This window comes from Cavia porcellus, unplaced genomic scaffold (assembly GCF_034190915.1).
Source record: "Cavia porcellus strain 051 isolate PalLab524CR breed Dunkin Hartley unplaced genomic scaffold, mCavPor4.1 scaffold_8, whole genome shotgun sequence".
Classification (NCBI taxonomy): Eukaryota; Metazoa; Chordata; class Mammalia; order Rodentia; family Caviidae; genus Cavia; species Cavia porcellus.
The window spans coordinates 60,662,530-60,688,641 of record NW_026947491.1 but is presented as its reverse complement, the minus strand read 5'-3'; the positions used below and the strand labels follow the sequence as shown (position 1 = coordinate 60,688,641).

Sequence of the window (26,112 nt, the reverse complement as noted above, 5' to 3'; positions counted from 1 at the left end):
TTTTGTTCCAGCTATGTCCCAAATTTTAGAGCTTCAGTGCGCATGGGAACACACACACACACACGCACACACACACACACATGCACACACATATAAAGGCAGGTAGTATAGACATAAAACCAATAGATTGGGAATCAATGATAATAATTGGTAATGTTTATATAGCATAGATGTCAGGCACTGTGTTTTGTGTTTATTTACCAATTTAACTCCCACCATGATATAATAATAGTAATATGAGGCAGCCACTACAGAAAAGGCAATTGAGGCACAGTGACTTGACCAAGAACATGCAGCTAACATGTGGCAGAACCAGGATCTGAATCTAAGCCATCCAAGTCCGGGATCCTGATTTTAAATCACTGTATAACCCTGCTTGTTTAACTGAACGACTGGGAATCGTACCTGAGTCTCCAACTTACAGATGAGATGACTAAGAAATACACTAGACATCTCAGAGCTTGTGTTTCTTATTGTGAAATGTGTGTAATAACACCAATTGTACTGACTGTTTTGAGAATGAAATGAAATGATGTGTGTGGAATTCCTCCCTTGTAGTAAGCATTCAATGGTATTATTCATAAGTACATTATAAGTACATGATAAATTGTACTTTGGCTTTACAATAGTATTTCATGGTCGTTTAATGCATAATGAAAGCTAAAACACTTTGAGTCCCATTTCTGGTTTCATGGAATTTGGTGGTTGTGCAGCTTACTAGAGTTCTGATTCCCACCTGTAGTTGAGTAATGGAACAACCTGGAATGTCTGATGACCCTAGAGTAGTTCTCTGAGTGCTGTAGCACCCATGGCAACAACTTTGACAGTTCCTTGCCACTGTGATGAGCAGAGGCCACAGCAGGGATGAAGGAATTCAACAGTGTGGAACTAAGGTTGCACAATTAGAGGAACCTTACCTATTAGTTTTTTTTTTACTTAAAGAAAAAAAAGAAAAAACAAAATAGAAAAGTAAGGAAGAATAATACAGAATTCAACAAAAAAGATTAACACTAAAGAATCACTAGCTGATACATTACATATCGTCATCTTAGAAACAGTTGTTCAAGTTGCAAAATCAAAGCATGCAAAAAGTGGACAGACACTCAAACATTGACAGTGAAACCATTCTGTTCAATGATCCAACAAAAATTTAATAATATGGTCATCTTACACGCTTATACATACACTTATATCCTTTAGAGCACTTTTCTTCCCTTTCATTTTTACAATATTTATTATACATTTTGGGTCTTATTACTTTTTCAATTTTTTACACTACAGAGACAATGTAATATTTGTAAATGTGAGTCTTGTTTATTTCATTTATGATGATAGTCTCAAGTTGCCTCCATTTACCTATAAAGGCATCAAGATCATCCTTTTTATAGCTGAGTAATATTCCATTGTATAAATGTATCATATCTTTTTCATTCACTCTGCGGTTGATGGACATTTTGGTTGTTTCCAAATTTAGCTATTACAAATCGTGCTTCTATAAACATGGGTGCACATATATCACTGTGATGTGACCTGTGGACACAATGAAAGCAGTTCTAAGAGAAATATATAGCAATAAATTATCACATCAAGAAAATGGAACAAGCACGGATAAACAACCTACTGCTACATCTCAGGCTTCTAGAAAAGGAAGAGAAAGTCAAACCTGAAGCTCAAAGAAGAGAAGAAATTGTAAATATCAGAGCAAAAACTAATGCAATTGAAACTTAAAAAATAGTACAAAGAATTTACAAATCAAAGAGCTGGTTTTTTTGATAGAATAAACAAAACTGACAAACCTTTAGCCAATCTTATCAAGAAAAAGAATGAAAAAAACTCAAATTCACATAATAAGGACTGAAAAGAGGGAAATTACTATAGATCCCATGGAAATTCAAAAGATCGTGAACACCTACTTTGAAAATCTCTACTCATATAGGGTGGAAAATACAGAGGAAATGGACAGGTTTCTAGAAACATATGAGCTACCAAAGCTTAATCAAGAAGATATAACAATTTTGAATAACCCAATATCAGCTACCAAAATTGAAAATATGATTAAAAACTTACCAACAAAGAAAAGCCCAAGCCCTGATGGATTCACCACTGAATTCTATGAGAAATTTAGAGAAGATTTGATGTCAATACTCCTTAAACTTTTCAATGAAATTGAGAGGGAAGCAATCCTCAACTCATTCCTGGAGGCAGGTATCATGCTGATACAAAAACCAGAGAAAGACCCAATGAAAAGGAGAACTATAGGCCAATCTTACTAATGAACATGGATGCAAAGATTCTCAATAAAATATTTTCAAATAGAATGCAGAAAATCATCAAGAAGATTATACATCACAATCAAGTGAGATTTATTCCAGAAATGCAAGGATAGTTTAACATATGCAAATTAATAAATGTAATACACCGCCTCAACAGCCAAAAATAAAAATCACATGATCATTTCAATAGATGCAAAAAAAGATTTCAATAAAGTCCAACACCTGTTCATGATAAAAACCCTCCAGAAACTCAGAATAGACAGTATCTACCTCCATCTCATAAAGGCCATTTATGAGAAACCAGCAGCCCACATTATACTAATGGACAAAAACTGAAAGCCTTCACTCTAAAATCAGCAACAAGACAAAGATGTCCACTATCACCACTCCTATTCAATATAGTCCTAGAAATATTAGCCAGAGCAATCAGACAAGAGAAAGAAATAAAAGCAATAAAGATAGGAAAAGAAGAAGTTAAATTATCGTTATTTGCAGATGACATGGATACTTTACATAGAAGACCCAAAAAACTCCATTAAAAGACCGCTAAAAGTAATAAATTCAGCAGCATAGCTGGATACAAAGTCAACACTTATCTGTTAGTTTCCATGAGTTTGCTTCTAATGTATCACTGTGGTACAGAATTTTATGCCAACCACAAGAATGCAGCTATAAGCACATCTTTATCTACCTCCTCACTTACGTGGCCATTGTTTACTCATTTTGACCCTGCAGTGCTAAGGTTCTAAGAAAAAAAGACAGGTACAAGTAGAGATGGAAACATTCTTCTTGGGTAATCCTGTCTGACCCATGCTTGACAAGTTTCAGTTTCCATGTTTATTTTTGTAAAATATACATCTGCTAATTGTCTTAAATTTTCTCTCCTTTTTTAAAGATATGAAGTAACTAGTGCTTAACTCCTTCCCCAATCTCTCAGTTCTCTTGTAGTCCAGCTAAACATGTCTAGGTTAAAAATCTGATTCAACTTTTGGTTGTGAATCCTGGAACCCATTGCCTATCTGTATGAATTCATGTTTTCATATCTGTAGAATTAAAAATTATAAGCCCAACTCATGGTGCTGGTAAAGGGATTATAGGAGATAATATGTGAAGTGAAACTTGCAGAGCACTTAACTTATTATAGATAGGTTATAGTAGCAGGGAGCAGGGCAGCTTATGAAACAAGAAACATGAAAGCATGAAAAATATATGTGAGACCAAAACAAATCAGAGAAGCAATAACCATATGGTTAAATAAGAGAGAGAGAGACATAGATTTTCTTGTAAAGAAAACACAAAGGTTCAAAGTTCAAGATAAGATTTTTGTCATTTCCTAAGACCTGCACAGTCAGAAGCAGAACCAAAAACTTTCTTTTACTCATATCTCAGACATCTACTCTTTCCAGATATCTTGCTTTGAGGTCAAAATGGAAGGGAGGCTCTCGAGAAAGTCAGGTAGGAAAAGAGATAACTTTGATCCTTATCAGGAGAAGAGAAGTAGATGTTTCAGTAATTTTTGAGAAAAGTATTTCGATGGGGCATTGCTAAGGGATCTAGTGTTTGTCCAGTAATGATCTATCTTTTTAGGAACTAATTTTCTTTCTCTGATTATTGTCATGCAATCATATAAGTCATATATTATTATGAAATTTCTTCAGTTTGTATTTGTCTATTTTGGTAACTATAATAAAAATACTGTAGGCTGAGAGTTAAACATTTATTTCTCATATTAATGAAGCTAAGGCATCTAAGAGCATGGCACTGGTGAGCTCCATTTCTAACAATGTCCTGTTTCCTGCTTTATAGATATTATATTCTTGCTACTTTCTCACAAAGGAACCCTTTGAGATCCTCTCGGTAAGAAAAACAATCCCATTTGTGGTATGTGTCCTCATATTCTAATCATCTCCTAAATGCCATCCAGAATAGCATCACACTGGATGTTAGGTTTCCACATATGAATTTTGGGAGGACACAAATATTCAGCCTATAGGTTCCCGAGGTAGAGAGTATGTTAGCTTTCTGCCACTTTAAAAATTACCCAAGGTATCATCTTATAAAAACAAAAGATTTATTTTAACTAATAGCTTTAGAATATTAGTCCATGGCAAGTTGGCTTAGTGCTTTTAGGTCTCTATTTGGGGAGCAGCATAGCACATCATGGCAGGAGTGGGTGGTAGAGAAAATCTGGTAACTTTTTTGTGGGACAGCAAAAGGAGAGAAAGAGGAAGCACTAAAGACCTACTATTCCCTTTAAGGATGTATCCCCAATGACTGGAGCACTTCCCAGGCGATCTTACTTCTTAAAGAGTCTACCACTGTTTCTACCACCTCACAATTGAGCCAATAAGGAAACGAAATCTTTAAGACAGGGGGACATTAACAGATCCAGACAACAGCAGACAGGTGGGTATTGCCTTAGAGAGAGCACTAAAGAGAATACATAAATTCATTCCTTATTGAGCACATCCTGTTCATGTCTAGGCATTGTGGAGACACAAGAAATATGGATGTTGACATTTGGGATAATATAATTACTTTTCTAACCACCCTTTCACTAGCTTGGTGGTTTAAATTAGTAATAACCATTGATTATTTCTCATAATTCTGTGGGTGACCTGGCAGACTTTCTGCTAGTCTTTGTTGGTGACTCTTATGTGACTTTCGTAAAATTATGACTGTGGGTGGGAGCTTTGGGTCACTGAGATGACTGGGCCTTTCTCTCTTTTAATATTTTCTCAAGATGTCTTCCATCCAGCGATATTTCTTAAAGGTGACAAAATCAGCATTACAAGATGGAGGAAATGGGAGTTGTAAGTTTTGTTAGAAGCTGAATCTAGAAAAACACAACATAATTTTCAGTGCATTCTGATGATTATCATGAGCCATAAACTGAGGTGCATTAGTAAACCACCTCTCCAAATAATTGATACATTCTCCACTGACTTGTAGCATTTGGTGATTTTCCTACTGGCTAATTTCAAGATACCAGTGTGAGATAACAGAAGACAGTTGAAGATAGAAGATTGCAATCAGCTCTCAAGACCCGGTACAGGCTGGATACAGCACATCACTGGCATATGCCAACCGAGGTTCAGTGAGAGACAGGAATAAACAAAGGCAGGAACTCCAGAAGATATGGTTTTCTGGGTGCCATCTTTGAAGACTTTCATAGAAGTATCTACTGAAAATGACAGATTCATAAATGTATTATTACATTTTTAGCATTCAAGAAGATGTTAAAATGTGACAGTAAATATGTGATTAGAAAACTGTAAGAGTTTAGGAAAAATGACTAACTCTGCCAGGGAAGAGTCCCAGTAGAGGCTATGATTAAAGTGAGTCTTCATCTAATTCACTAGCGGGAACAATGGTTTGACTTAGATCATATTGTGTGGGTAACTTTTGGAACATCATGAATGTGATGCTGGATGCAACTGATAATTCAGGTCTGAAATATCCATAGAGAAAGATCATCATGGAAAACACATTGAGTTCAAGGTTAGAACCCTAGAGGCTTCAAGACTGGGGGATGGACATTCAAGAAGGCAGATAGGGAAAAAATCATTGACAGGAATACCTAAGACGATTTAGGAAAGAAAGAGTTGTGTGTGGTCAAGTATCTTGGCAAGGTAAGGAAAGTCCTGAAGGTCTACAGGACAGAATTCAAACAGAAGATGATGTTGGATCTTTATGAAGAGCAATTGCTTACTGCTTGTAGAAGCTGGAGCCAATGAAAGGATGGAAGATGGACAGGTAGTGAGAAAATACAGAGGAATGAATGCAGGGTATTATTTCAAGAGGTTTATGTTTTTGTAAAAAGCAAATGTTGGATATCAGTAAAGAAAGAGAATTGTGTTCTCCCAGTAATGGCAATGAATTTTGCATTTCATAATATAAGGGAAAAAGTCATTGGTAAGGGATAACATGAAGATAAATATCCAAAAACTTATGGAGAGAGCAGATGAGCATTGTGATGGAGAAGAAGAGATGCAGCAAGATTATCTGTTTAAAAGCTGTATAGACTGAAAGCTCCCAGGAGACATCTATATAATGAACGGACATGTGTACAGACATGTTAAAGGGGAATATGACAAAAAAGGGAATATGTGGTTGACAACCTCTGTGTTTCCCATAATATAAGTTACAAGAGGATGGGAATTCCATCCTGAGTGCACCAGCTCAGCCTGGGATAAGTGTACACAGGTTTGGATACCAGCTCCTCTACGTCCTAATGGATGACCTTAAAGGAGTTGCTTATCTTTTCTCATTTCAGTTTTCTTATCTGTAAATTGTAGACAGTAAAATTAACAGTAATTAAAAGTAATTATAAGTTACTTTTATAAGTAAACTGCAAAATGTGCTTAATAAATGTCATGCATTACTATTTCTTAAATATTTTAAAAATATTTATTGGGTTAATTTCTTCAGCTCTTCAAGATTTCTTTCATTTAAAATTGTCTAACATTTTAATATTTGTTGGTGCAATCTTTTTTATATCTGTTCATCAACTGCAACATAGTTTATTTAAGGAATGTAACTTGTAAATATCACTTCAGCCTAATATTCAAAGACATCAAGTCTATGAAAAACTCATATTTTAGGACTAACAAAACTCCATTTTAAATCTGTATCTGGAAGGGTGTTTGGTATAATATTTGTATCTACAGTTCTAATAAATTAACACATTTTTGTAGGAGATTTTTATCCCATCATTTCAAATTAGGGCAGTCTTCAGCTAATCTGTGATCTCACAGTTGGAAGTTCAGAATCTCAGGTGTCATAGTTGGAAGTTCACAGATACCTTCACAAGGTTGACTGTTTTCAGACATGCTGAGTTTCTACCAAGTGTAGAGCCTAATTCCCATATCTATTGATTACAAAAAAAAATTCGTGTACATCAATAACTTTATTGCAGTAAGGCACCTTGAAAAACCTGCTAAAAGTTGCTTATACTCTCAATCCTTTCTCAATTCAAAAAGTAAAGCCTCAAACTAACACGGCAGCTTTTATGTTTAATCACCAACTTAGGTTTAATGCCTAGGCAGGGAAAAGTGACCTAGAGCTACCCAAGCCTGATACGCACAGAAAGGAGAAAGGGTGTGTGTCTGAATACCAAGTAGAAGCTATGTAACCGACATAACAGTTCCTAATTGATCAACTTGGCTTTATATTAAAGGAAACATGCAGGTTTTGTAGATTAGACCAGATGTGAAGTAAGAAAATCCTCCTGGGCACTAGCCCTAGATGCTAGGAATGTCAGTTATAAGCTGTTTGTTAGGGAAGGATATAAAACCATTCAAAGCCACCATATGAAAAATCTAATTGACTCTCATGAGGTAAAACAAATGCATTTTATTAATTTAATTTATAATTTATTGCCTTTTATTTTTTTCAGTAACACTAGATCTGTTAGAGCTTCTAAATATGTTTTGCATTTTGAATGAAAACTTATCTCTTTAAACTATGGAACATGTTAAATATCCATTTGGCCAACATTTTGAGTAAACGTGCTAGAAGTGTGTTGGGTTTTGATGCATTCATCCATCCTTTCCTTTATTCATGCCACAAATATTCACTGAGTGTCTACTTCCTGCCAGTTATTGATTTCTTTTTGCACTAGGGATTTAGCAATTAGCAAAACTGTCAAGTGCCCTGTAGTTAGGAAGCATATTCTTGAAGTTATGAGATGTAAAAGAAGAAAAATACTTCACGTTATACATAGAAAAGTAAGAAACATGGGCCCTACGATGCCTTTATTTAAGTTCTTTAGTTATTCCATGATTTGGAAAGAAATCTAAACCCCTCCATAGGCCAGTATACTTTCTGCAGCCTCCTGATTGGTGCACACCCTCTAACCTAGTATACAGTGTTCTCTTTTCTGAGCTTGCTGCTAAGACTTTTCAAATACATTTGGCCCTTCTGTGTCCTGTACTTCCACATCTGTGGATTTAGCCTCCTATGGCTAAATTTGAGCCAGGCATTGTGGTACACTTAGAAGACCAAAAATGGCAAGTTGGAGGTTAGCCTAGCTTGTCTCAAAAATAAAAAAATAAAAAGGGTTTGTTAATTTAGCTTAGTGGTAAAGTACCACTGGACTTCACCCTCAAATAAAAAGAATGTCAGTTATAAGCAGTTTGTTAGGAAAGGATATAAAACCTTTATTCAAATAAAAAGAATCTTTACTGTTTAGACTTTTTGCTCCCCAAACTGTTACACTGTAAAGATGATCTATGTAGTAGGTATTATGAGTAATCTAGAATGACTTCAAATATATGTAACATGAGCTTAGGTTACATGCCACGACTATACCATTGTATATACTGAACTTCTATGGACCTGGGAGGGGTCTTGGGGCCTTGGGACCTGGAAGGGGTCTTGGAATGGCTTGTGTAAGAGTAATCACAGATGATGTTTACTTGTGAGACTTGCTCCTGTCCTCTATTACTATCTGTCCCTCACCTGCCCAATCCTATTGAAGACTACAAGCACTTCAGTTCCATGAGTTCATGCCCAAATGTCCTCCCACCCTTTATTTATAGCTCTAAAGGTGAATGAAGTTTCCACAGTGACTTGCCAACTTTTCTTACCAAAGGTAGGCAAAACCCTCTTAGTGAACTATTGTAGGCTAGGCAAAATGGACAAAAAAGCACTCTCTCTTTTGAGAAATTTAAGATGATGATATCATTTTGGTAACATATATGACTTGTGCAGAGACCAGAAGTTTTGCCTGCCCAATGCATAACTGGACAATTAAGGTTCTAGAGAATGCAGTGGATTGGCCTTTTAAAAATACCAGCTTTTTTCAAAACATGTGAAGTGGACTTTTCTCTGTAGGACAGTGTGGACTCTAACACACTATTTCCATATTCCTATTGTTTTTTGTTTGGGTTTGGTTTGGGAGAAGGAGGGTAGTTGGCTGATTTGTTTTCTTCCATTTAGTTGCTATATACAATGCTTATCATAGACTAATTGTACTACTTCTCTGATTCCCATACCGTAAACCATTCCATGGTGTTCAGAGGATTGTGTTGTATGCACAGAGAATAAGACAGTTTCTGCCATTCCACACTGTCTCTAAAGTAGCATGGCTGTAAGCTTTAGTGAAGGCAGTTTTTGAAGGAGGGTGGCAATTTCGTGTCTTTAGAAAAAGGCTATGGCTATCAGGACAGTTGATGACTGACACAGTACTCTTAGATTCTTCAAAGACCTGAGCCCTTTGGAAGCAGTACCTTTGGGATGGAAAGAGGCCACCAGGAAGGAAAGATGAGAATGATCAGAAGTATTATTTTGTAAGGCTCCTTTCATATTCCTGAAATGAAATTCACAGACAAGTATAATCCTGCTAGGCATATAATTTCAAAATATCAGCACAATATTCTAATGCCAACTACATTAGACACAATGAGGTAGTAATCAAATGCCTGCATTTAATTTATAACAAATAAGTTTGGGTTTAACAGAATAAGATTATATTCAAATGAATATTGATCACACCTTTTCTTTATATTTGACATTTTGAAATAAGGACTCAACAAGGGCATTTACATATGTATGTTGATTCATCATAGTGAGGCAGTTATAAATGACTCAGGTATTTTTGAGCCATAGGTGGCTAAATCCACATATACTGAAATGGGTAGAACTGGTGATACAAACACCATAAAGGGCATGGCTGTGGTGAAGTGATATTTCAAAGAGGTGACAATTCTTGGTAAAGTGTTGATGAAATACAATATCTTAATTTACACAGCAACACAGTGGTCACTAGTTCGGAAGCCATATGTGATGGAATTGTATTTTATTTATACAAATATGTATCTATATCTATATGTTATATATATAATAGAATACAAGTATATATGAGAATGAAATATATGATATCTATAATAGAATAAAAACTATCTGGACTTTTCATCCACTCCCAAGTGTTTCCCCATCTCTGCTCCACCTAATGATATTACTTGCAACCTGATTTCCTAATCATAATACCTTCCTCCCCTTTGTTCACTGTTCTCTGTGTTACCTTCCATCTGGTTCTTAAATCACTTCCTAACCACTACAGTTAGTGTGTCTAAAATTCTGTCCTTCTTCATCTTGCTTGTATCCAACCCCTCTTATCTTTCCTTTCTAAGAATGGCTCACTGGTTTTTCTTGCAATTAGATTGTTATAGCAGGAGACATTTTCAGAAATTTCTGTGGCTATCACAGTAATGGAAGAAATTAGTAGTCTTTGGTGAGTAATGGCCAGGACTTCTGGAAAACCTGGCATGCCTTTGTGTAACTGTGTAGGAAAAGGGTATAAACATGTAGTGGTATCCATATGACTTTTGCTCATCCTCTGCACCATGTATAGATGAACTGTTTATCTAGTTACTATCTAGACCTAGAAATTAATTACAGAATCAATCTAAAAATTTTGCAGTTTGTCATAAGTCATATGTTTTTTGTCATTAAATTTCTGTGCACAAAGTTATCCGAATTATTTTTCTGATTCTGCTTTATGGCTGTGGTCATTTCTCAACTTTCTTTTCTCCTACTTTTGTTGATAAGGTAACACATGGTTTATATATTTTAATATTTGTTCATTTTACAAAGAACAGCTTTTAATATATTTATTTGATATATTACTTTTATTTTCTGATTCATTAATTTTGAGTTTTATCCATAGTATTTATCTTATTCTATTTCCTTATTAATATTTTGAGGTTCTTTGCTAGATTCTGTTTTTTTTCCCTTTGTCTAATAATTTTTGTGTTTTAGGCTATGCATTTTTATCTGAGTTACATTTAGATTAAAATTTACTTGCTTTTTTAGGGATTCTGCATTATTAGATTCAATTTTTACCTTGAATTTCTCATAAATTAAGGGAATTATACTAAAAATTTCATGAGAAGGTATTCATATTTTTGTTATTAATTTCTAATTTTACTACAGCATGAGTAAGGAATATGTTCTATACAAACAGTCCCCAGCCTCTTTTGGCATGAGGGGCCAGTTTTCAGGAGGGCTGTCAGGGGTGAGAGTGATGTTTCAGAGTGATTCAAATGTATTTGTTGTACACTTTATTTATATTATTATTACATAATAATATATAGTGGATTTATTATAAAACCCACTGCAATGCAAAATCAGTGGGAGCCCTGACTTTGTTTTCTTGCAGGAAGATTGTCCCCTCTGGAGATGATATGAGACATTTACATACAAAATGTCTAGTCTACTTGATTATTTGGTTTTGATTTCTGTCATGACAGAAAATGCCATTCACAATGATAGACTGGTAGAAATGGAGCAGGCTTTTCAGTGCTTTTGTGGCAATCTCAAGGTAGTTGACGTAGGCCATAATCTAGAATGCATGGATGTTTGAAGTTGTCTCAAATGTACTTATAAGGCCATCACCATTTGAAACCTCAAGCAGTTGATCCTCATCTAGCACACACAAAGTAAGTTCACCTGGCTTATTTGAAAATGAGTGATGAATCTTTCTTTCCTACTTCTGGGATCTTTCTGGTTAGAAGGTAATAATGCAAACTGTTTTGAAATTTGAGATATGTGATAATGCACTAGGTAGGAGAAATAAGGACAGGGCTCAAGCTCCTTCCAAATTTCTGCTAATGTTTGAAATAGGTCAAGAATCCCAGTGCTCACTTATTGCATTCATAATCCCAGGTTGGCTTTGAATGCAGTGTCTTTATCTGCTGACTTGAACATTTGCCATTCTCCCCTGAAGTTTGTTCAGTTTGCTGAGCAGCTTTCTGAACACGTGACATAAGTAAGCAAATTTTGCAACCTATTCTATGACACTGAAATATATTGCTTGTGGTGACTGTTTTTCTAAAAGAAATCCCTGGAGGGACTCTCATATCTCAAATACTCTTGCTAATAATCTATCTTTAGAAAACCACCTTATTTCTTTGTATAAAAAAATGTATGTGGGCTGTATCCATCTCCTCACAGAACTGCAACAGATATGAGTCAAAGATGTGTACTTTAGCCTGGTTACAGCTCTAATTACAATCTGCAAAGCCTTACTAATTGCAGATTACATTGTTCAGCTAGACAGCTTTCTCTTTAGATGACACAGTGCACAGTGATATAGTATAGATTCATAGTCAGAAGGTATCTCTTTGACCTGAGTAGTGAAACCTGAAAGCCGTCAGGTCATTGTAACCTCTCCATATGTGTATATATTAACAAAAAGTGATCCATTAAGTTTTTCTGATACATAATCATTCAACAGCTTACATAGTCCTGCAGCTGTGGTATTGACGGGAAACAAAGTACATAATTCATCCTTATGAACATCTTCTTGAAAATATATCATACTAAATAAGCATTGCTTTCTTTTCAATATCAGTAGACTTGTTAACCTGATTTGCATACCATGGTGATTCATTAATCCCCCCTAATGATTGCGCCCCCAAATCCTCTACCATTCATCAATTTGTTTATTTATGATGCTAGCCAAAGAGGAGCATGTAGTACCCTTGAAACTGCAGGTTCTCCTAAAATTTTACAAATGTCTTTAGCAGCAGGAATAATCTACTATTCATTAATAGTAAAGTGCTTCTAACCATTAGTAATATGGTTAGCTAATAATGATGCTTTCAGTACAAATTAGAATAAATGATATTTTTCAGTAATTGTCCGTGTTCGTATTTTCTTTCTTTTGAGAAACCCCAAAAGCTTGTCTTTTAATGGAGGTTGTTTGTTCTCCATGTGGGACGTTTTGAAGATTTCAAGGCTTCATTGGACAACCAGGTGTCTCATACTCTACAAAATGAGCTTGGAGAGTAGAACACTTAAAAGTCGTACTTTTGATATTTTCTCTTAAATGGTATCTTCTTTTTGCTGGCGATCTTAGCATCTTCTGTGGTTTCATCACTGGATGCTCCTCCCTTTTCAAAGAATGTTTTGCATTATATTTGATTCTAACTCATTTTACTAGAGTTAGCATGTGAGGTTACCACAGCTGTGACTGTGACAAGTATCTAGTGTAGGAAAAAGGCACAAATGGAAGTGGTAAATAAAATAACAGGCAGGCCATGGGTGAACTAAAAATAAATGTTAGATTCTAGCTTAAAGCTTGACACCAAATATAGCTGTATGATTGAAGTGCATCAACTCACTTGCTACAAGATGCAGCATAATTGTCACTTGGTATTCACTGATAGAGTTTTGATATGAGTCTATAAGTAATTGAAACCTTTCTGCTAAGGTTAATATGCATTTGCAGCTGCTCCCCAATGCTGGTATCACTTCCTCATCTCCACATCAAATCATCAGGCATTGAATTCTCACAAGGAGTGTGGGAACTAGATCCCTTGTATATGCAGTTCTCAGTAGAGTTCACACTCCTGAGAATCTACTGTGACTGCTGATATGACGGGAGGCAAAACAGGCATTTATGTGAGTGATGGGGAGTGACTGTAACTACAAAGGAATCTTTGTCTGGTTGTCACTGCTCACCTCCTGAGTGTAGTCTGGTTCCTAATGGACCACAGACTGGAGTTGGGGACTCTTGATCTATATTATTACTGATTTTGGTACTGAGGTTTCCTATATTGCCTGTTGTGGGTTAAATTTATTTCCTTTAGAGATATGCTGAAGTTCTAACCATGTTATCTGTGAGTGTGACCTTATTTTGAAATAGGTTCTGTGCAGAAGTAATCAAGTTAAGATGAGGTGCTACTAGAGCAGAGTAGTCATAATCCAATGACCTAGGGACATACTCAGAGAGCAACATACAACTTTGGAGGCAGAGGTTCAAGAAGTGCACCTACAAGCCAAGGAGAGCAAACATTTGCTTGAAATCACCAGAAGCCAGGATCAGAAGGGGTGAATCCTCCCTGCAGTCTTCAGAGAAGCATAGCACTGCTGGCATTGTGATTTAACTATGAGCCAGTATGTTTTTATTAGTTTAAGCAACCTATTTGGTTGGGCTTTCTTATGGCTGCCCTAAAGAACTGATAGTGAGTTTAATAATAAATGGCCAAACTTTGTAGATATAAGGTACTATAAAAGAATGCCATTCTGGCCCTGTAGGACCTACCTTCCTAGTTAGATTATTAAATGCTCTATGTCATTTTTATTTTTAGTTTGAGTTGTCAAGCATTGCAAGATTGATTAAGTGCTTCTGTCTAACTTTCAGTGGTAATTTTTTCTCTTGATTAGACCAAGAGCAGCTGCTAAATAGAAGACTTCTGCCTGTATTAGTCGAGTCACTTTCCCATCACTGGGACAAAATGCTCAGCACCTATAATTTAAATGTGGAGAGGTTTGGTTTGGCTCATAGTTTCCAGGAGATCCAGTTCATCACTGGGTGAGTCCAAGACACAAAAAGCATGGCAGAAAGGCATGGTGGAGGGAAGCTGCTTACCTCATGGAGGACAGGAAGGAGAGAGCAAGTAGGGAAGGAGAAGCTAGGTCATATCCTCAGTGACCTGCCTCTTCCAACCAGGTCCCACCTCCTACAGCACATTCGGCTAATCTAATCACATTCCAGAAGCCTCATGTCTGAAAGGAGATGTTTGGGGAACATTTTAGATCTAAGTCACAACACTGGTAAGTCTTCTCTTCATACTAGCTGTGCTCACAGCTTTTTATAATAATGACGGGTCTGTGCAGTCCTAATTTAGTCCCATGCTATCCAAAAGTCCAAAGTCTCATATATATCTTAAAATACTCCCAACCAGAACCCATCAGTGGCTTCTGAACTTGTATTTTAAGAAAAATATTGCTGGAGTGATTCTTCAAGATTAGTGTCCTGGAATCTAACTGACATCTACAGAATTAGAAGTGTATCTTATTTTACTTTAGTTTAAATTTTATCTCAATTGGCTGTTACTATATATAGATTGTAGTTCTAGGTTCTATTCTTTCTTTGTTCCACTGATGATGATCCACTTATTTAAAAATTCTCTGTTGTTTTTGTTTTAGGGAGAAGAGGAGATAGAATTACCTTAGTTTGGTCAATTTCAATAGTCAGTTCTGAAATCAAGTCTTCCAATTTCATTTCAGCCTACATTTATCAATAACATTAACTTCTTAAGAAGTAGCTGTGTACAGTAATGGATGCTGTGCAGAGATGAAATATAGCCTATACAAGGAATATTCAAGAGGATACAGAAAAGTCAATCGTCACTTTGTAGGAGTGAGCATTTAGGATCATGAGATGGATATGTGCAGGATACAAAAGAAATATGAAAGATGAGGGTTCGTGAAAGGTCGCCTTCAGGAAGCAATTTTCAAATGAATTCTTAAAGTATCCACAGATGTTCTCTGTGTTTGTATATATTAATGTGTGTGGGTAGATGGCCAGGTGAAAGAGAATATGTGAAACAATTACAATGCAAGAGAACTTGATGCTCTCATGGAGTTACAAAGAAACCAGGACACCTTGAATACAAGGTTTATGATTGTACACAAGCCTAGGGAGTTGCATATGGAATGGGCCATTGCAAATCACCTTAGATCTCTTTAGAACTACTGAAAAATTTTGAGTAAGTATGAGTCAAGATCAAAACTATGAATGAACACTCTGGTAGCTATAGAAGATAGCTGAGGGCTGGGTGACAGGTGTGACTGAAAGCAGATCAACAAATTTGACTTCTATAATATTTCTTTGGGCGATGGTAATCAGTGCATATATGAAGCTCACGAAAACATGAATTGACAGACAATAGCATTTAATAGATATCAAAGATCGAAGTTAACTATAGATGGAGGTTGGTGGGAAAAGAGACTATCAATAGTAAGTGCAGGTTCATGACCAGGACACTTAGTGTCTTAGTTACTTTTCTCTCATTGCTGAGATGAAATACCTAACATCCAAAATTAAGAAAGGAAAGGTTTATTTAGCCCACAGTTTGTGGAGGTTTCAGTCCATAATTAGTAATTTCCAAGGCAAAGTGGCATGGTACAGGGGCAACAGTTCAAGGCAACAGAAGACAGAAACAGCAGCAACAGCAAAAGGAGAGGAGAATATGTCTCTTTTCCTCCCTTGTACTGTAAGCAGACTACCATGCCCTAGGGTGGGTGTAGCACTTATGCCATGTACCATTCCCTCCTCTTGCACAGGTTGAGGATATTTACAAAGTGAGGACCCTTCCCTCCTGCTGAGTCACTTCATCAAACCTATAAACTGTCTCAAATTGACACAATATGTCAGTCATTACACTTAGGAACACTGTAGTTCTATTCATTGGGAAAAGGACCCATAAAGAGGTAAAATTTCAGTTATGAATAGGATAAATTACGAATGCTTGTAAGATGCCCAGTTATGGCTGAAAGGAAAGTGAAAATCAGTGCAAGAGTGCAAAGCTGGAATCCTTTGAACAATAGCCAAAGCCATGGTTTGGAATAAAGCTACTCAGAGAAATTAAGTATACAGTAGTGGTGTCTAATGTATGCTTGGTAGGCACTAGTTGCACATGGCTATTTAAACTTAATTATTTAAAGTTAAATAAATTATTTAAATTTATTTATTATTTAAATTTAAAAATTAAATATTTAAATAAAGTTTAAATTAAATTATTTAAAATTAAATAAAGTTTAATTAAACTTAAATAAATTATTTAAAATTAAATAAAGTTTAAAATTTGATTTCTTCAGTTGTACTAGCCACATTTTACATCCCCAAATACTGAGCGTAGCCTGTATCTTCCATCTTGGACAGTAATGATTACAGAATACCATCAAAGACAGTTCCATCAGAGAGCAGAGGTAAATGAATTAACAGGAGCAGACTTAAGACAGATCAGTACCCCAGTAATTTTATTTTTCATATCTTATTTTATTACCCTGCTAAGAATAATAAAACTGTATGAGCCTCTCAGTGATTGAACTGAGGCTCCTTTCTGAGTGATCTTTGTCATTTTCCATACTGCCTGCGTTCACTCACTGTGACAATCTTACTAGTGTATGTGTGGTTTATTTAAAAAACAAGAGTTCAACACAAAAAGGATGAGAAGGAGACTCCGTTCACTGAGTGCCTTTTAATGGGCTGGACACTAGATAATTTCCACGTGTTATTGCTGATCTCCAAACTCCCTGCCTTGTAGTTGTGGTATTATTTATTACTTTTGCTGAGACTTGTTAATTTCCTGAGGGCTCAAGCCAGTGAGCTGCAGATCTAAGATTTATACCCACATAATATAGTATTCCAAATCCAGTGATTTTTTTTCAATCACCCCAAAGTGCCTGTCCCAAGAAAACCCAGTGAAAATGGTCCCAAGGAAGAAGACAATGTCACGAATGAGGAATAGCAACTGGCACAAGAATTCAAGTAACGTCAGTTTATGAAAATTTTCATTGTCTTGGGCTACAAGAAGGTTGTCATACACTGTGTTGAGACCAATTTCATTGTAACATAGAGAGTGAAGCACTGTTAGAGGGACTGAGTGCGGCTGTAAAGTTGTGAATAGCATAGGCCAGTGTAGCATGTTCTTTCAAGAGATTACATTTAGGTCACTTATGGTACAAAAGGTGGTTCACCAAAAAGATGAGTTAAATTTTGAAAATTACATGTTCTACACATTCTGAAGTTGCATCTGTCAACTGTGGTGCAACTAGATGAGATTCAATGGTACAGTCTTTCTTATTTCTTGGTCTTGTCACTGAAGTCCCCTATATTTTTTCCTGTTCGTGCAGTGGTGTTGGAAATAAGAGTGTGTGAACATCAAATGCAATGGTGAATTTCATAGTGAACCATGAGGTGACAAGTGACCTACCATGTTGTGCTTCACTGATCAGACAAAACAATCCTAAAATTCTATTAATTTACCCAAAGCAGTGTATATGTCTATTGGACATTTTTATTTAACTTATCAGCTCTACATCTTTGAAGAATAGAGAAATTTATGAGCTTTTGTTGTATTTCCTTACTATTCTTTGAACTTGGCATTTTGAATACAAGACCCATGAATTCTTGTAGGGTCTGATTTAATCTTTATGACCTGTCTGATTCCAGCAGAACTGGAGGAAGGCAAAGAGATAATCCCCCCCGAAATGTTCAGTGAAAGAGAAAAAATTCTTGGAGATTCTTGAAGAAAATAGTATTTACAAGTTTCATGTTCCTAATTCTTTTCCTTAGTAGAAGTATGCCTATATCTAGGACTTAATAAATTTGTGGAAAAATTAATATTTGTTCCCATCCCAAACAAATTCTGTTGATTACAGCAAGTGGAGAATATTCAGCATTCTGTGCCTGTGAGGCAAGCTGATGACAAAGGGCAGAAGGTTTCATGGATCTACTAGGGCTTGATTAAGGTTTGATTAAAGCAGCACATAAGAGGGAGCTTATTTGCTTTCAGACCACTGGAAAATCCCAAAAGACTATGAAAGTGCTTTCCTGGACTTCAGCACTGAAAATCTTTCCCATAGATAGAAACACTGGTAACCTCGTGGGTTCCAAGATTCAACACATTTACCACACTTATCCCTGCAATATCTGTTGCAGCTTTAAAGAGAAACCTGTGTATTTTAGCTCAGCATAAATCAGAAGACAACTCTAAGGTAAACTATTTGTCAATAAAGTGCTTAGTCTCTTTTAAAGCTTTTCTGATTAGCCTCAAAGCATACTGAACCCACAACAAGTTTACTGGAAATGTCAGTGATTAAACAGACATGTTACAGTAATTAAACGTTAGTGTCACATAGTTCAGACCACAGGCCCTGGCAGCCCCAAGAAAAAATTGCTTCTAGCAAACTGCGCACCAACAGGAAGCCAGCTTCTCAGCAGGTCCCACCACAGTGCTTAGGTCTTAAGTTATGAGAGGGAAAACAATACCACCAGCCTAGCTACTATCACCTCAGCTGTCACTGGGATAATATTGTGGAGGCCAGGTAAATGTGAAGAAATTCAATACTCCAGTGGGACTTTTAAATCCCATTTCAAAAGACTACTGTTCTGGTGAAGGTTTTATCATGCTACTGATAAATGGTCAGGGTAATGTGTTGAAGGAAAATCCCCAACCCCAGTTGGGGGGAGGTTAGGCCACAGACTTGGACTCTATTGACATTTTAAAACTATTTTTCAGTTGATTTTAAGCTGCAATCTAAGAAACAAAAATCCATGTCAGGTTGAGTTTCAGTCTCCTTAGTAGATGATACTGCCATCAGCTGAGCTCAGGACAGAATGCTACGACTGGATAATTCTTATCGCAATTCTCAAGACCCACTGTCCATCCTAGTTCTAGGAGTGAGATTGATGTGTGGAATGATGCTAAATTAGCCCTTTGACAATGAAGTTTCTTCTCTTCTATTTACAGCTCATCTGAGACTTTCATCCTATTTCTTTCTTTTTTTTTTTTTTTTTTTTTTTATTGGTACCGGGGATCGAACTCATGACCACCTGCTTGCAAGGCAGGTGCTTATGCCGCTGAGCTAAATCCCCAGCCCCAAGACTTTCATCCCATTTCTGACTTCCTCAGGGTCCTCCAAGGATTATTTCCATCCCTCTTCAAATGTGCTTCAGGCTCTTTCTTTTTAAACAGAGAAAAGGCAAATGAACAAATGATTCTTTATGATTTTCACTTACCTCTACCTTTTAAAACTTTTATTCTTTCCTTTACAATAGTAAATATTTGACTAATGGTAGGAACTTAAACATTAAGCCCAGTAGCATCATCATTTAAAGGATGAGAAGAACGTTTCTATTTTGCTAACCAGAACCAGTATCCACTTTCTGATGCAGTCCCTGGATCTGTCATGGTATTTGAGTTACAGGTTACTGGCCTCCTTGTAAGGTGGCCTTAGTAGGTAGGCTTCTTTGATCATGACCTGCCTTGTCTCTCTGGTGGCTTACGGATGCTTCTATGATGATCCACCATTAATCCCAAGTAGGAACCAGCACTCTAATGTTTTGCTTAGCTCTTATAAGTCTTCTTTTCCTAGATGTGTGTATGACTTTTGTCTAGATGTCCCTCCAAAGCCTCATGCAGTCATAAGTGGGGCTTTTTCAGAGGTGACTGAATGTAGTGTGTGATTGATTCATGGTGCACTGCAGATGAAGGGTGGCTAATTACTAAAGCAGTCCACTGATTGATTCGGCACTGCCCTAGTCTCAATAGCCTGTATACAATATATGGACAGAAAGAGGTTTGTCTTCCCCTTGATTACCTGCTCTTGGTGTCTTCGGCTTGCTGTGAACTGTTTCTCCTCTGTGATGGCCCTCTGACAAACCACCTGCTTTGGAGCCGGGAGATTATGTACTGAAACATATATAAATTGTGAGGTAAAGAAACCTTTCTCCCTTCAATTTTGAGTGTTGAGTATTTTGTCTCAGCAATGAGAGAAAAGTAATTAAGACAGTGTGGTTTCAGCATTTATCTCTGGTGGGAATTCTTACTGCATATGAACAGATTTCCTAGGGCAACCATTATCCGACTCTCACATATGTCATCTATATTCCTTTTCTACGATATGTCACATCATGCATTGTCTCATCAAAGTAGGAAGTACTATATACTAGGTGAGACTACAAAGGTAAAAGCATTGCAGCTTTATTTAAATTTTTTTTTAGCCAAGTGCTAAGAAAGGGAGTGGCCAGCTTTGGTATAAAGTGAACCTGAAATCTCTTATGTACTCTTGCTGGGATTGCTAAATATGAATGAGTGCACTGTTTTAAAAAAGAGAATTAGGTATTTTCTTCCTATTTTTGAGCCATACTCCAAGTCCAATCCAATATGGAAGGCAGCTTGGCAATATGTCTGGCCATTACGAACCCTCAGCACAGGAGATAGTACTCACCAAACCCTGAAGTGTCTGGACTAGCAACCTGTCCACTCACCCAGACTCCGAGTGTTATAAATACAAGGTAGCTCATGCCCTCTTATGATCAATAGTATACAGTTGGCTTCTCTTTCATGCTGAGGTCAGCACAGAGACATCTATTATTTGTGACACATGACTCATTTTATTTATGATTTTGGGTTGCTGGCTACTGTATGCCGTGGGTTAGTTATAAGCTAGCTTAGCTTCCATATTATAGTCTACTTCTTTCTAGTTTTGTTACTTAACTACTGATAAAGCATTGAGGGTTAAGTGGTTAGGGTGAAGTGTTAATTTGACTGGCTTTGGGATCCACCAGGGGACTGGTGAAGCACATATCTGATTGTGTCTGGGTGACTTATAAAGAAGTGGCCTTGAGATCTTTATCTGGTCGCTTGTTCCTTTTTTGCTGGCTTTGCCTCCCTACTGTCCCTCCCAGCTACCATGAACTAATCAGTTTTGTTCCTCTATATCCTTCCCCCATGATGTTTCTGCCTTGGGACCAGCTGGCCAAAGACTTAATTCCCTAAACTGTGAGTCAAGTCAAATCTCTCCTCCTTTAAACCATGGCTGTCAGATATTGTCTCAGTGATGAGAAAGCTGTTTAAATGAGGAAGCAAGCATATTTCATCTCCCAGACCCAGCTCAGTATTAAACAAATATAGCGAAAGACACTTTAGTGAGACAAAAATTCAATGCAGGGCTAGTTATAGTTATTTACTTGGAGAAAATATGAAATTATCTGCTCCTTTTCAATGTGTCAATGATAATATTAACATTCCAGTAGTCTTTAATGTTAATAAATCACAAGTGCTACACAACTTACAGCACTCTCATTTATTCGTTTTTTTATTATTTAAAGAGAGAAAAAAGAAAGGAAATAAAATAAAAAAAGCAGTCATGACAGTCCTATTCTGTATTTATATTTTTTTGATATTTAGAATAGAAATGAAGATAATTAAATGACTTAATCTAAGCCATTGCTCGAAAGCAACAGAGCCATAATTGTACACTAATTTTATGGAGACTCATTACCTTTATCTTTATGCTGTAGTATTTCTCGATAAAAACAAATGGGATAAAAGCCAGGAAGATATAAAGTTGGTTGGATGGGAAGAACTATTTAAATTCCAGTCTGAGATGTTTTCATTTGATTTCATAGGCAACAGGAAATTAGCATGAGTTTTGAGCCTGAAAATATTGTGGTAAATTTTACTTTACAAAGATTGATTACATATTCATGGGCAGGAGACTCAAACACATGAAATCCAGAAAGAAAAGGTCACCTGAAAATCTATTATTAAAGGAGTCATAGAGGATGATGTGTGACACATGTAATATTTTATATTGAAAGACTTTAAAAAGAACTACATTGTTAGAATTCTGTGCTATGGCAAATTTGACAAGATGATTCAGTGTTTTTAAAGGTGTTAATCTTTTCTCAGTTAATCTATAAAATCAATGTAATTTAAATCAATATCTCAACTGGTTTTCTGCTTGCTTAAATCACTGTAAAATTTCTAGAATTAATACAGAAAGATAAGACAAACAAACCTTAAAGTGCTAGTGAGGAACAACTTGGTAGGACATTTTGTCTCATAAGATCTTATGACTTACTAATATATAATGATTAAGATAATGTAATATCTGTACATGGCCAATCAAAACAATAACAGCAAAAAGAAAAATGGCAGACAAGACAGTCCATGGCAATGAACCATAATGTCTAAGGAAACATGACAGAGAATAAGATTAGATTTCAGTTCATTGGAGAGAGAAGGAATTGTTTAATAAATGGTGCTGGCATGTATACTTAAATAAGAAAGTGGATTCTTAGCTCACACTATATGGAGTGTGATAGAAAAAGGTAGGGTTGGAGGGGGAGAGAGGAGTGAGTAAATAGGCACTGAGTATTTAATTATAATATATAGTATAAATGCTGGTAATAAACCACATGCAAAGTATGTAACAGTGAGAGGAGGTAGAAATTTCTGGAAGGGAAACAGCTGTGGTTTTAAATATGGCTTTCGGGGAATGTCTCCCTGAGAATTTGGACATTAAGCAAAGCCCTGGAAAAGGTAATGGTGAGTCATGTGACTAGAGACATGCTTTTGTGAAAGACTTGCAGCACAGGCATGCTTTCTATGCTGGATGAATTTCAGGATGTAAGTGTAACTAGATCAACTCATTAAGAAGAGTAAGTCATGAAATCAGCACTATTGAGGGTCCAGATCATGGAAGAACCTTGCAGACCATTAAAATTATTTTGGATTTTACTGAGAGCCAAATGAAAAACTTTTGGAGGTTTTCAGGCAGATATATGATGCTAATTCATGGATCACAGTACCATTCTGGTTACCATATTGAGATTAAACGAATTGAAATCAAGTCAAGCATAAAAGGGAGGAAACAAGGTAGCTGTTGTAACACACCAAAAGATAACAGTGACTTGGAGGAGGGTGGATAAGAGGCAACTAGTTTTCTATAGATTTTGATTGTAGAGCAAGCAGTGTAGTCTAAAGAACCGAGTGTGAGGTGAAAAAAAAGAATTATTTTTTAACCGAAGATACTGTAAAAATAGCGATGCCATTTATTAGGTTGAGAAAAACTGTTAGAGGAACATGTTTCAGGAGCGACACGAACATCATGAGGTCAGATATAGATAGATTATAGCCAAGATATTTTAAGAAGAGCTGTTCAGTGGGTGGTTGAGTATGCTACTCTGGAGTTAAAGAGAGAAGTCTGCCTGGGAGATACAGTTTTTGGATTTATGATCTGTAAGTGATATTTCTAATTATGAGACTGACTGAGATGCCTGGGAGGAGTAACAAAATGGCAACAGAAATAATGCTGAACCCTGAGCATTAAAATACTTCGATAGTAAATATGGTAAAGGCCAACAGGGAGAAAAAACATATTACCTGAAAATGATCAACATTGAGGTTTGCAGCTGGCTTCTCAAGAGCAACTATAGAAGCTTGAAAAGCAAAGTCTGTGTTTCAAGTGCTGTGAAAGAAAACATCACAGGATAAAAATCAAACACATTTGAAAAATTGAGGGAAAAAACCCTCAGATTGTATTATGAATTCAATTCAATCTCAATAAAACTTGTAAAAGGAAATTATAAGGAATTTTATAAACTAATTTAAAATTAGTAGGGAAGAATATATACAAGAGAATAGTAATATAAATTAAGAAACAAAATGAACAAAAATGAAGACTACCTCCAGTAATCTAAATATTAACAAACCTGTGGTAATAAACATAACGTGATGCTAGAGTGGGAAACTCCCAAAAGATTGATGAAACTGGATTGAAAGTTTAGGAATGAGCCCACGTATATGTGAAGCATTTTTTAAAGTGTAGTTATAAATTTTACAAGGAACAAAATTATATCTATCTAATGCTCATAACTGAAAAATCAAAGTAGATTAAAAGAATAAGAACACAAATGAAACTATCAAATGTTAGAAAAAATACAAGAGAGTATGTTTATGATTTTATGGTAGGTACAGTCTTAAATTTATAAATGCATCAAAAATAAAATGCAAAATTCTTTCTATATTCAACAAATTACTAAACTTCTGAATAATACAAAAGAACACACAAAAACCTATAAAAGACAATTATACATAGGAAAAATATATGTAGCATACTAAGAATAAATGAACTATTCAGGATTGATAAATAAATGATCGATGATAAGAAAAAGACAAATGAGGGGCTGGGGATTTAGCTCAGCGGCATAAGCGCCTGCCTTGCAAGCAAGCAGTCGTGAGTTCAATCCCTGGTACCGATAAAAACGAAAAAGACAAAAAAAAAAAAAAAAAAAAAAAAAGACAAATGGTCTAATTGAAAAATGGGCAAAAAATATGAACCAATTTAAGATTACTTCTGGTAATCCAGGACATATACCAACAAAGATAACATTTACTTACTGCCATAGGCCACATTTTATGTTTGATAAATTATCCCTATTTCTTTACAATGTAATATTTACAGAAGTTAAAAACAATATAAGAAGTTTATGCATACATAGGCAAAAATTGCTAGGAAAATTACTTTAGAAGATTTTGTAATAATATAATGTCATGTTAACATCTGTGTAAATCTTCCTTTCTTGTGTGTAATATGGATACATAAGGATATAGTCTAAATTGCAATCCAAAAGAGTAGAGCCTGAGATGGTAATTCCTTTTCAATCTTGGGAAAGTGCTCTCAGGAAAAGGGGGCAGTAGAGATTTCCTATTAACTTGTTTTGAAGTCCTGTAATACTCCCACGATCTTGTTTTGACTGATTAGACTCTGTTCCATTCTGTGCGATAGTATCAAGTCTGAGGGTATGGCAACTACTTTGAAGGCAGTAAGATTCACAAAGATGCCCATTCTGGTTTGACTATTGTCTCCTTTGGAAGTCCTGTAATGTTCACAATGCTTAAGTTTTATTGGTCTTGTTCTCTACTGTCTTGTCCAACTTTATAATATCTAATGAGATAGACAATTCTTTTTAAGGAAACAAGAGACAACGTTGATAACCATTGTTAATAACCTTGTACTCTGTTCTACATCATGTGCTATGTCTATCCTTGGTTTTGACTGACAGCTTTGTTTTGCCATATTTGACTTTATTCTCCCCCCCCCAAAAGTAATAAGAACTAAGGAGTAATAAAATCCAAAATGTGTAAATTTTGTTGTAAAAAAGAGAGGGAGGAAAAAAAAAAAAAGAGCTCTAACGGATATAACAGCAAGTGTGTTTAGGGGTGTTAAATAGCTGACTATATTAATGTTTTTGGATCATTGAACACAGCTGTTTGCAGTCTCTCTGTTTGAATGTCTACTTTGTATTCTTTGATACTGTGATTTGAGCAACTATTTCCAAGATGATAATATGTAATCTATTAACAGGTGATTTCTTACTGTTATTTTTTTTTTTTTGTAGTTCTGTATTATGTGTAACCTTACACTGCTTTGTTTTGTTTTGTGTTTTTCTCTTTTTCCTCTTAAATATAAAAAAAAAAAAGATAGGCTAAGAACACTTGACAAAAATATACACTCACAGGGGAACCTG

The 26,112-nt window shown here is 35.9% G+C and overlaps 1 long non-coding RNA gene across 1 annotated transcript in view; it reads right to left on the bottom strand.

The window, feature by feature from the left end:
* Positions 1 to 1,176: 1,176 nt before the first annotated feature.
* Positions 1,177 to 26,112, bottom strand: part of LOC134477354 (uncharacterized) — a 123,783-nt gene continuing 98,847 nt past the window's right edge. Inside the window, exons 4-5 of the long non-coding RNA XR_010049356.1 lie at positions 23,966 to 24,050; positions 1,177 to 1,530 (exon numbers count right to left, since the gene is read on the bottom strand). This is a non-coding gene — a long non-coding RNA (uncharacterized LOC134477354). The remainder of the gene's footprint in view (positions 1,531 to 23,965; positions 24,051 to 26,112) is intronic.